The sequence below is a fragment of the Cervus elaphus genome, chromosome 22, assembly GCF_910594005.1.
Source record: "Cervus elaphus chromosome 22, mCerEla1.1, whole genome shotgun sequence".
NCBI classification, from domain to species: domain Eukaryota; kingdom Metazoa; phylum Chordata; class Mammalia; order Artiodactyla; family Cervidae; genus Cervus; species Cervus elaphus.
In genome coordinates this window covers 14,948,435-14,960,622 of record NC_057836.1, presented here as the reverse complement: position 1 = coordinate 14,960,622, position 12,188 = coordinate 14,948,435, and the positions used below count along the sequence as shown (strand labels likewise).

At 46.8% G+C, this 12,188-nt stretch overlaps 1 non-coding gene across 1 annotated transcript; it reads left to right on the top strand.

Moving 5' to 3' along the window:
• The first annotated feature begins 11,756 nt into the window (after positions 1-11,756).
• On the top strand, positions 11,757-11,829 carry TRNAG-CCC. The gene has a single exon. It is a non-coding gene; the product is annotated as a tRNA-Gly (tRNA).
• Positions 11,830-12,188: the final 359 nt, after the last annotated feature.

Below are 12,188 nucleotides of genomic sequence, written 5' to 3'. Positions count from 1 at the left end.
CTCAGGATTTACATTGAAATTATGTAAACTTTATATGTGATGTGAGGGAGAATTGGAATTTTTATGTGTTTCTTCGCATGGCAGTAGTATAGATTTCCATTTAACTAATTTTTTTTAATGTCCTACTGGCTATTTTATCAATTCTTTCCATGTAGGTCTTGTGCATTTTCATTCACTTGCAGTTTCTTTAAAGTTTTTAGTTCCTATTTTAAATGGCATTTTTATTTGTGGATTCTTTGTGAGTTTATTATCTTATTATAAATGTTACTTACTTTCAAAGACATTTTCTGGCTGGTTATTGCTGTTACAGTAGCCTGTTGATTTTCTTGGGCTATGTGAATCATTATTTTATATATTATGATCTTCTTTTTCTACCTCTTATGCCTCTTCTTTCTTTTTCTTATCACTTATTCATTGGCCAGGACTGTCTGTTGAATGAAGAGTGGGAACAGCAGCAAATACCTTTATTACTTTCCCAAGTTCTCTGATAAATAAAAAGATCAAGTCTGAAATGCTTAAAAGATATTTTAGAGGTTTAATGGGAAAATATGGCCTGTCTACTGTTGTTAGAATGAGATTTATCAAGCGTTAAAAGATGGTATACAGATTAGAATTTAATAGTTTCTCCTTGATTTTATCAGAAGCATCAAAAGAACTGAATTAATCAATAAAGTTGCTGGCTATGAAAATTAATGTTAATTTGGTTTTAAGTGCTAAAATCTTCTGTGTCCCACATTTTGGTAACCTTTCTAAGGAAATGGGTATATTTTAAAGAGCGTTTTGAGCAAAGAAGTGACATGAGGTGATAAACATTGGCAGTCACTACAACGTGTGGACTGCTAAAGAATATTCAGATCCATCCAGTCAGCTCTGTGCAGAACGCCCAATGCCCCTGACCGTGACCCTAGGACAAGCCTCCTCAACTTCCCGCCTCTACTGGACTCCAAGTCAGGAGTCTACAGAAAGGGCCCTGCCATCCTACTTCACTTTGAGGCTGGGGTCACTTATTCTGTGATAGGGTGCCATTCACCTTTCATGATGGGAACGGTAAGGGAGGAGCATCTCCAAGGCTCTGGAATTCTGAGGGTAGGTGCTTAGGGGGATGGTGGTCTATTAACAGAAACAGGGAAGGAAGGAGGAGGTGATCTTGAGGAAAAGCCATCTTGGCTTTGATGTCCTCTAGGACTGTACAGTTGCAAAGTCCTTCCGGTGTGAGTCCAGTGTTGGGAATGGAGGTATAACACAGACCAGGGAGATGTAACTGCTGCCTTTGTGGTGAGAGACTGGAGACATCACTATGGGTGTGAGGACAGAGAGCGAAGAAGACATACTCTGGGAAAATGTTCTGCTGGAGACACAAAAGGAAGAAAATCAGGACACAGAGGAGGAAAAGGGGGAAAGAGAAAGGGCCAGAAAGTGGGCATGGACCAGGAGGGTGTCTGGGGGCAGAAGCTAAGAGGGAAGAGTTCCAGAGAGTGAAAGGTCAGCGATATCAAGTTCCACGCAGAAGACGGGGCTGAAGAAGAGGCCATGGGAGGACCTTGGTGACCTTCGTGAGAGCCCTTTCCTGAGCAGAGGAGGGGGCGGGGACCCTGCCGGATGTGCGGGAGAAGGTGGGCGGGAGGAAGCAGAGGGGGCAGGTGCTGCTGGGTCTCCAGGAGATCTGGCAGTGGGGAGGGAGAGGCTGGGAAGGGCTGGGATGTGTTGTTTGCATTGGGTCTAGCTCCAAACTGTGTCCAACTGTCCCTTCGTCTTCTCCATTCCCGCGGCCATCCCCTCTGGCCTGGTTTTGAGAACAACCTGCAGGTTTTTCTGTTCCCATTTCTCTTCACTCCATGGCTTCCTCCACACTGGGGGCTAAGTCTTCTCCAAGCATTTTGCTGGTCCTGTTTCTCCTAGGATCAAAGATGAAATGAAGGCCAGTATTTCATCCAGCTGCACCAGATTCTCCAAGCTTGGACCTTGACCTCTTTATAGAATCCTCTCCCTTGCAGTCCCCAGAGCCCTAGCCTATACCCCAGCCCCTGTGGGCCCCCCCAATGCACGGGCTTCCCACCCCTACCCCACCCCCTGAACCCAGTAAGACCTTCCAGCTCCCTGCCTCCATCACCTCCACCCAACCATCTCCAAAGTCACTGTATTATTTCTTTTATTCACACATTTCCTTTATCTCTTGGGCTGGAAACTAATCTTCCAGAATTGTCTTCCTTCAAAAGACATCATCTTTATTTCTTTTTCAGAGGAGGCATTTTTGTTTTGCCAGGGGAGGAGGGGTTTCCCAGGTGGCACTAGTGGTAAAGAATCCACCTGCCAATGCAGGAGATGCAGCAAGAAATGCAGGTTTGATCCCTGGGTTGGGAAGATTCCCTGGAGGAGGGCATGGCAACCCATTCCAGCATTCTTGCCTGGAAAACCCAGTGGATAGAGGAGCCTGGCAAGTTATAGTCCATGGAGTCACAAAAGAATCAGGCACAACTGAGGGACTGAACACAACACACATGTTGTGGGAAAAGCTGAGGGGCCTGTCTCTTTTAGCCAGAGGGAGTCTGTATTCATCCCATGTGCAAGTCAGAACTGCCCCACCAAGGCCATCTGCAAATGCCCTCTCCACCAGGGAGACCTGATTTCCCAAATTTCATGCTGTTTTAAAACACTGAGTTTACGTATGTATGTGTGTTAGTCGTTTAGTCATGTCCAACTCTTTGCAACCCCCAGACTGTGGCCCTCTGTCCATGGAATTCTCCAGGCAAGAATACTGGAGTGGGTGGCCATTCCCTTTTCCAGGGGATCTTCCCAACCTAGGGATCGAATCTGAGTCTTCTGTACTGCAGGCAGATTCTTTCTGGTCTGAGCCACCAGGGAAGCCCTAAACATATATATGTACGTAAACATATATATATATATGAATTTATATCTACACACACACAGCCATCCTATTGCTTTTTTAAGGCAGACCTGGGTTTTACCTATTTTGTATCCTCGTTAGCCTACTATAGGCCTACCTCCTAAGGACGTAATAAATGTGAATTAAATTGTAGGGAAATCTCCTCCAATCCCTAAACAGGCTGAGAGGATGCACAAATGGGCAGGCACATGCAGAGATGGAGTTTTCCGTTGCCCAGACAGAGCAGCTCCGCAGTGGGTGGCGGGTTGGGGTGGGGCTTCTGTGAATTCAGACAGACATCCTATTGTCCTGCCCCCTCCCCCGAGCCCCGGGGGCGAAGGGCGCCTGTCATGCGCTCAGGTTGGCACCTGGTGATGTTTAATTCAGTGCAGTATCACAGACTGTCTCGCTGTTCCCCGTGGGGGTGCATTTTCACTGCAACAAGACTCAACAACGACAAACAGTGACTGTTTATCTACTTACTTACATGTGCCAGTTGTTTCACATAGTTTTCATATTTAAGACTCTCAAGAGCCATGCGTGGTAGGTATTATTATTATTATCTCAGCTTTTCTGGAGGAGAAATTGAGTTTCGTAGGCTTGCTGAAGGTCATGTGACTAAGAATTCAGACCAGCATAAGCCAAGCCCCTGTCCACTTTTTTACTCTTTCTGGACAGGGCTTAACCTCCTCCCTTCCACCTGGAGCCAGCCCTTCCACCCATTCCGGCAGAAACCTCGGTCGAAAGCTCAATAGGCATCCTTCTCCTTAAACTGATGCGAGAAGGGAAGACGGCTTGAGGCCGGTCTATGTTCTGCGCATGCGCAGAATCCCGGCCCTGCAGGTGTGAAGGCAGAGCTATAAATACTTGCCGCATTGTCCCCCATCAGGGCCAAACATCCAGTCAGCGCGCCTTCCCTAGGGGAGCTGATGAATAAATGAGAGATGTCATTCACACAAAGGCAGCCCTGCCTCAGGCTGTGCCTGGTGATTCCAGCTGAATTGTTAAGGGCTGTGAATCTATTTTATGACCTTTATGATGAACCGGAGATCATTACTGTCTCCACTGAGTATACAGTGACCCCATGCCAGGGTGGGAGGGAAAGCAGGCCCCAAACAGCTATTTTCCTGTAGCTGTACTCATTCTCCCACCCTGCTCCCACACCTGGCACCAGGTGATGGGGAAAACGCAGCCAGCTCGCTGCTCCTTCCTTCCCCTCTGAAATGTCACAGTATCATCCTTGCAACAATCTAGGCAGCAAGATCTTTTGTTAGAAGCCTAGGGAATTCCCTGGCAGTCCAGCAATTAGGAGTCCATGCTTCCACTTCTGGGGTACGGGTTCGGCCCTGGTTGGGGAATTATGGCCCCAAGAACTGCAGGGCACATCCAAAAAAAAAAAAGAATTTAAAAGTCCTTCGTGTTTAAACATAACTTGATAGCTTACAAAGAACTTGTGAGCCAGCTGATGAGGGCATGTATGGTGAGCCTCCATGTCTTAAGCAGTTAATCAAGACTCGGAGAGGAGAGATGCTCTCCCTAAAGATACCTGGCAAGTTCAGTTCAGTCGCTCAGTCGTGTCTGATTCTTTGTGACCCCATGGACTGCACCACGCCAGGCTTCCCTGTCCATCACCAACTCCTGGAGCTTGCTCAAACTCATGTCCACTGAGTAGGTAATGCCATCCAACCATCTCATCTTCTGTCACCCCCTTCTCCTCCTGCCTTCAGTCTTTCCCAGCATCAGGGTCTTTTCCAATGAGACAGTTCTTCCCATCACATAGCCAAAGTATTGAAGTTTCAGCTTCAGCATCAGTCCTTCCAATGAATATTCAGGACTGATTTTCTTTAGGATGGACTGGTTGGATCTCCGGTTGTTAGGGGAAGCACAGTGACTGAAACCGTCCACCCTGGCCAGGCATCATAGTAACTATTTGCATGGGTTGTTTTACGACAGGAGGTCCTGCTAAGGAACATGGAACTAATAAGCCACCACCAACCGGAAGAGTTCAGAAAGGTCAAAAGGAGACACCACATGTCTGACCACCTCCCAGAATCCTTCTCTCTGGCATCCATCTTGGCTGAACAAGGTGTACACCACCAGGAAGGACTCTGAGTCAGAATGATTGGCTGAAGACAACCCGGAAACTAATCCCATCACTGTAAAACCTGAGACTGCAAGCCATGTGGCAGAGCTGTTCTCCTGGGTTCCCTGACCCTCCTGCTCTCCACCCGGGTGCCCTTTCCCAATAAAATCTCTTCCTTCATTGGCACATGTGTCTCCTTGGACCATTCATTTCCGAGTGTTAGACAAGAGCCCAGTTTTGGGCCCAGGAAGGGGTCCTGCTTCCTGCAACACTTGCAGTCCAAGGGGTTCAAGTACCCAGACCCAAATGCAGGTCTCCTGGCTACAGTTTTAGGACCTGCAACTGGCAGGAAGAAACAATCTTGTTGTGCCTTCTTGTACCTTGTTCCTTCTGATCTGCCACCAGGGGACAAGGGGAGGGTTTTGAGATCAACTGGCCTGGCCTCTGCTGGCACCTGTGTGAGGGCGTCCTCCTTCTTGCCCATGTCCAGAATCTATATGTAAGTCTCAGAACCTCTAGCTTGCCCTCTGTCTCAGGCCTCCCAGACCTGGAAGCTAGTCAATAAGTCAGAGCGGAATCTGTGTAATCAGGTTTGGGAGACCCTGTTTAAGGATGTGCGTGTTTAGTCACTCAGTCATCTCTGACTCGTTGTGACCCCGTGGACTGTAGCCCCACCAGGCTCCTCTGTCCATGGGATTTCCCAGGCAAGAATACTGGAGTGGGTTGCCATGCCCTTCTCCAGGGGACCTTCCTGACCCAGAGATCAAACCAGTGTCTCCTGCATTGGCAGGCAGGTTTTTAACCACTGTGCCACCTGGGAAGCCATCTAAGGACAGCCCTGCATATATAGGCTTTTTTTTTCCCCTTAAGTCTCTTCTCCTTCTAAGGTAGAAAAAGGCCTTTTTTTCCATTCATTCATTCATACCTCCTATTTTTTGAGTGCCTACAAAGTACCAGGAATTGTTCTCCATGCTGGGAATACAATAGTGAATCAAACAGACAAAAACTTCTTCCCCTGTGACACTGACATTCTACTGGGAGAGGCTTTTGTGGAGTATTTCCTGTCTACAGACCAAGTAAGACAGATAATGAAATATACAATACGTTACCTGATGATAAGTGCTGAACAGTCTGGGAGACACACAGCCACCTGGGGAGACTGGGACTTTCAGAGCGGATGCTTAATTCCAAGTGGAAGGAGTCAGAAGGCCTTACCAAGAGGGTGGCCTTTGTGTAAAAACACTGGGGACTGGAAAATGTTAATTGCTACTCTTTGGCTATGTCCTGATCCTGTAGGAATAATAACCTCAACCACTATTTACTGAGCAGGTGGGGGAGTGATGTTTATCGCCATCTGGGCAAGAAGAACTGAGGGCAAAGGGCACAGCTGGAGACAGGTCCCAAGAGGGAAGTGTAGTAACCAATGAAATAGATGATGACCAGGGTCTTGGGGAATGCAGACTCTTCATGGGCTGTGAGGACCGTTGCAAGGACCTTGACTTTCCTTCCAGAGAAAGCTGACATCATGGGAGGTGGCCTCCTGACCAGGTATCTGGGTTAACAGTGTCGTGCTGAGGGCAGCATTGGGAATGGGCTCTTGGGAGCAATGGTAGATGCGTGGAGACTGGATAGAAACTTTTTCAGAACTTCCAGGGGGCGAGGCTGGCTTTGATCAGGTTGGTGGCAGTGGGAGAGGTGAGGTATATCATAATCTGAGTCCATTTGGAAGGTAGAGCCAATGGGATTGGATGCAGACAGTGTGAGAGACAGAGAAGTCAAGGTCACGATTTTTATCCTGAGTACTGGAAGAAAGGAATTGCCACCTTGGAATCAGGAAGACCATGAGTAGACCAGCTAGGGAGGCAGAATGGAAGCTTCATCTCAGACTTGATTTCTGAGAATCAAGATGGCACAGTGAGAATATTCTGGCTCTGAGCTTACTAGCTGGATGACCCTGGGCAAGTCACCTCACCTCTCTGATTCTCCATCTCTTGATCAACTAAAGGGAGATAGCACCAGTGCTGCCCGCTTCAGAGAAGCGATACAGGACTCAGAGTCCCATAAGGGTGAGCGTAGCATCTGGCACATACCTGGGCTCAGTAAACAGTGGTCGAGGTTGTTATTCCTACAGGACCAGGGCAGAGCCCAAGAGTGACGATCAACATTTTCCAGTCTCCAAAATGCAGTCTGTGGGTGATGACGGGGGCAGGCACTTCCTTTGAAGTCTTAAAGGTCAGGGCTTTGCCAGCTGCCAACTGAAGACAAAGGCAGCCCGATTTTCCCCCTTGATACTCTTTGTTTCTTGCCTGTCTACCTCAAACCGCCCGCCCGAGGCCAGCTCCCCATGGCGGGGGCGAAGGACAATCCCACCCGAGACGCCTGGCTGCCAGCTGACTTCACAACCCTCCGCACAGAGCAAGGGCTGGCCCCTGCCACCCTCCTGCAGTCCTTCCCCCAAAGCCCACCTCTTGGAAAAGAACACTCCTTCAACCCCACTAACTGGCTAGGCAGGCTTGGTAAAGTTGCTTTGCCTTCTTGGGCTCATTTTTCTCCTCTGTAGAGTGGGAATAATATGACACTTTTCCCAGGGTGGTTGTTCCGGCATCCACGCCCTAGGCCGTAGGTTTGAATTCAGACTTTCTTGTGAATTCTTGCAGAGTTGTGTTGGTGGTATAGTGGTGAGCATAGCTGCCTTCCAAGCAGCTGTCCCGGTTTCGATTCCTGGCCAATGCAGTGTTGGGCTTCCCTTGTGGCTCAGATGGTAAAGAATTTGCCTGCAATGAGGGAGACCCAGGTTTGATCTCTGGGTCAGGAAGATCCCTTGGAGGAGGAAGTGGCATCCCACTCCAGTATTCTTGCCAGGGGAATCCCTTAAACAGAGGATCCTGGTGGGCTACAGTCCATGGGGTTGCATACAGTCAGACACGGCTGAGCGACTTTCACTTGTGAATTCTTTCACAAGTTCCTTAAAGTGTCGGTGGCTTGGTGTCCATGTTTTATTGTTTTCAACTTTGGTTTCTAATTCACTCACCATGGCATGTGGGATCTTAGTATCCCCATCAGGAATTGAACCCACACACCCTGCAGTGGAAACACAGAGTCTTAACCAGGACTGCCGGGGAAGTGCTCAGTGTCCACATTTTACCGCAGAAGTTGTAATAACACACACCTACTTCATAGGGTTGCTGTGAGAAGCAGTGTGAGTAGAAATGTTTAAATTAAGAGTCTCACACATGGTAGGTTCTCGAAAACGTGAGCTGTTATGATTGTGTGAAGAGTACTGGTAAGTGCTTCAAAATGCGCTTTAAACATATGGCTTCATGTTTTTACACTTGTCTTGAATTTATGACGTTCCTAAGCCCATCCTCTTTCTATATTGTTACACAGAAGTGCTGAGATAGATTAAAAACATTAAACTTTTTTTTTTAGGGAAAACTTGCCTGACATATTGGAGAAGGAAATGGCAACCCACTCCAGTATTCTTGCCTGGAGAATTCCATGGACAGTGGAGCCTGGCAGGTTGCAGTCCGTGGGATCGCAAAGAGTCAGACACGACTGAACGATTTTCACACTGCCTGACATATATTAACTCATCTCAATATTCAGAAAAATTTTGCCAATAATTCTTCAACAGAATGAAAAAAAAAATGCCTCCAGGTGATTTGACTTGTTGTTTTCATCACTGAGTTTTCTTAGTTCAAAGTCCGACGTCTCTTCCCTGTGTCCAGGGCTGTGATTGACCCGAAGTCAGGCTTCATGTCTCCCAGGAGGTCTGGGCTTGTGTGTGAGCTGAGGTCTGCAGACTGAGCACAGAAGATATATGGGTCAGAATGCATTTTAAAAAGATGGAGAAATATCTGAGTGACCTGAGATTTATACAGATGAGAACACACTGAAGCATCAGGTCAACATGTTTGCTAAGACAGTCCTCAGTGGTTGCCAACTATGTGTCCGAAGGCCAGATTAATCCCTGCTCCAGACAGACGTTCACGGCCCGGCTCAAAGGCACGGCTCCAGGACACAGCTGCCCCTCTGTTACGCTCAAAAAGGTATCCTCAGCTACCCTCAGCCTCCCTTAACCAAGCCCTCCCAGAGGTGGGCCAAACCTACCCTAGAGGGGTCAGGTCAAGAAGCAACAGTTAGAACTGGACATGGAACAACAGACTGGTTCCAAATCAGAAAAGGAGTACATCAAAGCTGTATATTGTCACCCTACTTATTTAACTTATATACAGAGTATATCATGCTAAATGCCAGGCTAGATGAAGCACAAACTGGCTTAAGATTGCTGGGAAAAATATCAATAACTTCAGATATGCAGATGATACCACCCTTATGGCAGAAAGTGAAGAAGAACTAAAGAGCCTCTTGATGAAAGTGAAAGAAGAGAGGGGAAAAGCTGGCTTAAAACTCAACATTCAGAAAACTAAGATCATGGCATCCAGTCCCATTACTTCATGGCAAATAGATGGGGAAACAATGGAAACAGTGACTGACTTTATTGTTCTGTGCTCCAAAATCACCACAGATGGTGACTTCAGGCACGAAATTAAAAGACAACTGATCCTAGGAAGAAAAGCTATGACCAAACTTGACAGCATGTTAAAAAAGAGAGACATTACTTTGCTGATAAAGGTCCATCTAGTCGAAGCTATGGTTTTTCCAGTAGTCAAGTATGGATGTGAGAGTTGGACTATAAAGAAAACTGAGCACCAAAGAATTGGTGCTTTTGAACTGTGGTGTTGGAGAAGCCTCTTAAGAGTCCCTTGGACTGCAAGGAGATCCAACCAGTCAATCCTAAAGGAAATCAGTCCTGAATATTCATTGGAAGGACTGATGCTGAAACTGAAAATCCAATACTTTGGCCACCTGATGCGAAGAACTGACTCATTCGAGAAGACTCTGATGCTGGGAAAGATGGAAGGCAGGAGAAGGGGATGACAGAGGATGAGATGGTTGGATGGCATCACTGACTCAATGGACATGAGTATGAGCAAGCTCCAGGAGTTGGTGATGGACAGGGAAACCTGGCATGATGCAGCCCATGGGGTTGCAAAGAGTTGGACATGACTGAGCGACTGAACTGAACTGATTGCTGGGCTTACCCTAGAGGTATCTGTTTCCACTGGCACGTTCCTTCTCACTCAGGTAGATGAGCTGGTCTCTGTATCCATGTCTGCTTACTGACCAGCTGGGTGATGTGAGACCTACTGTTCAGATCACAGAAGACCTTTGAGACTTAGTTTCCCTGTGGGCAAACTCAGATCCCATTACCCGTTCCTCAAGGTGGTGGATCATGGATGGATTTTGTAAAAAGTCAGGCGACAATCACTGCATGACTGAAGTCATGAAATTAAAAGACACTTGTTCCTTGGATGAAGAGCTATAACAAACCTAGACAGCATGTTAAAAAACAGAGACATTACTTTGCCAACAAAGGTCCATATGGTCAAAGCTATGGTTTTTCCAATAGCCATGTATGGATGTGAGAGTTGGACTGTAAAGAAGGCTGAGTGCTGAAAAATTGATGGTTTTGAATTGTGGTGCTGAAGAAGACTCTCAAAGAGTCCCTTGGACTTCAGGGAGATCAAACCAGTCAATCCTAAAGGAAATCAACCCTGAATATTCATTGGAAGGACTGGGTGACAGAGGATGAGATGGTTGGATGGCACCACTGACTCAATAGACATGAATTTGAGCAAATTCTGGGAAATAGTGAAGGACAGGGAAGCCTGGTGTGCTACAGTCCATGGGGTTTCAAAGAGTTGGACACGACTTAGTGACTGAACAGCAGTGACAAATCACTGCAAGTCACCACCCCCTGACCTGGCTTATGCCCTTCTGTCTTTGCGCATTTAAGTCCCTGGTTGGGATAGAGTGGCGAATAGCTTTCTGTCATCTAGAGCATAAAGAAGATTAACAAGCTCCAAGAGGCCAAGGCCAAGTACTTGCTTCTTTTGTCAAAACTCTTTTCAACTCTCTGGCTGTTGGTATAACCCAGGCCACCAGGGGCATTTAGAAAGAGTAGCCAACACCTACTGAGTATGCCGTCCATCCAGGCACACTCACAGGATCCTCTTGCCATTCACCCTGGGTTCTAATTGAGTTCACTCCACAGATATATGCTGGCTTTGGAAAATCATTTCCCTTGTCTTGAGCTGGAATTTCCTCCTCTGTAAAACGGGTTGTAATAAGAGGTCTGTATATGTCACGTTGTTGAACTGTTTGTCTCTGTCTACTGACCAACAAGCATAATATCTAGCCAATTGACCCAAGGACTAAGGTGCATTGTTATTAATTAAATGCTAAAGTCCTGGGTATCATTTAGTTTCCCAGGTCTGCACTCCTCACCTATTTCTGATAACCTCTTAAAAGGCGGGTAGCTTGAAGGTAGATTCTCCCATTGGCTATAGGAAAATTCCCCTGGACCAGTTCACCTCTGTGCCTTGTGGATCCCCAGCACCCTCCTTCAAGAACCAATAAGCAAGGATTTCTCTTAGTGAGGAGGGCTTTCCCAAGCTGAGAGAGTTACGAAGTCAGGGACTAAGCATTTGAAGGAGGAGGGTAGAACGTAAGAGGAGAGGAGGAAGGCTTTTGCTGTCATTCAATTCTATGCCCCAGCTTTATTCAGACCCAGGGAAGGGGAGGTGACTTGCCTAAAGTAACACAGATATTTGGTAGCAGAGAGTTTTTCTCTGGAAACCAGAACTGCCTATTTCTACTTATCTCTTCCTTCAGCTACTGCCCAAGAGAAGGTGGCCTTTTTTCCCTTTAGAAAGCAGAAGAATTTCCTTGGTGGTCCAGTGGCTAAGATTCTGCACTCCCAATGCAGGGGGCCCAGGTTTGATCCCTGGTCAGGAAACTAGATCCCACATACTGCAACTAGATTCTACACACAACTAAAAAAAGATCCTGCATGCTGAAATAAAGATCAAAGATCCCACATGCCATAGCTAAGACCTGGTGCAGCCAAGTAAATGAAGGAGAAGCAGAGATCTGAGAAGCTTTCAGTACAGTTGTCTGATAGCACACACCATCTTGTTGTCATTAGCAAATCTATTTCCCTAATTGGCTTCTTTCCATAAAGAAACTGGAGCCAACTGACATGTGTCTACTCTTATTTAATCCCGAGAGTCTGGTCAGGATCAACTTAATAGTCTTATTTGATTATTTGATTCGACTTTCCCAAAATGTGCACTCTTTTTCTATTGGCTGGGAAAG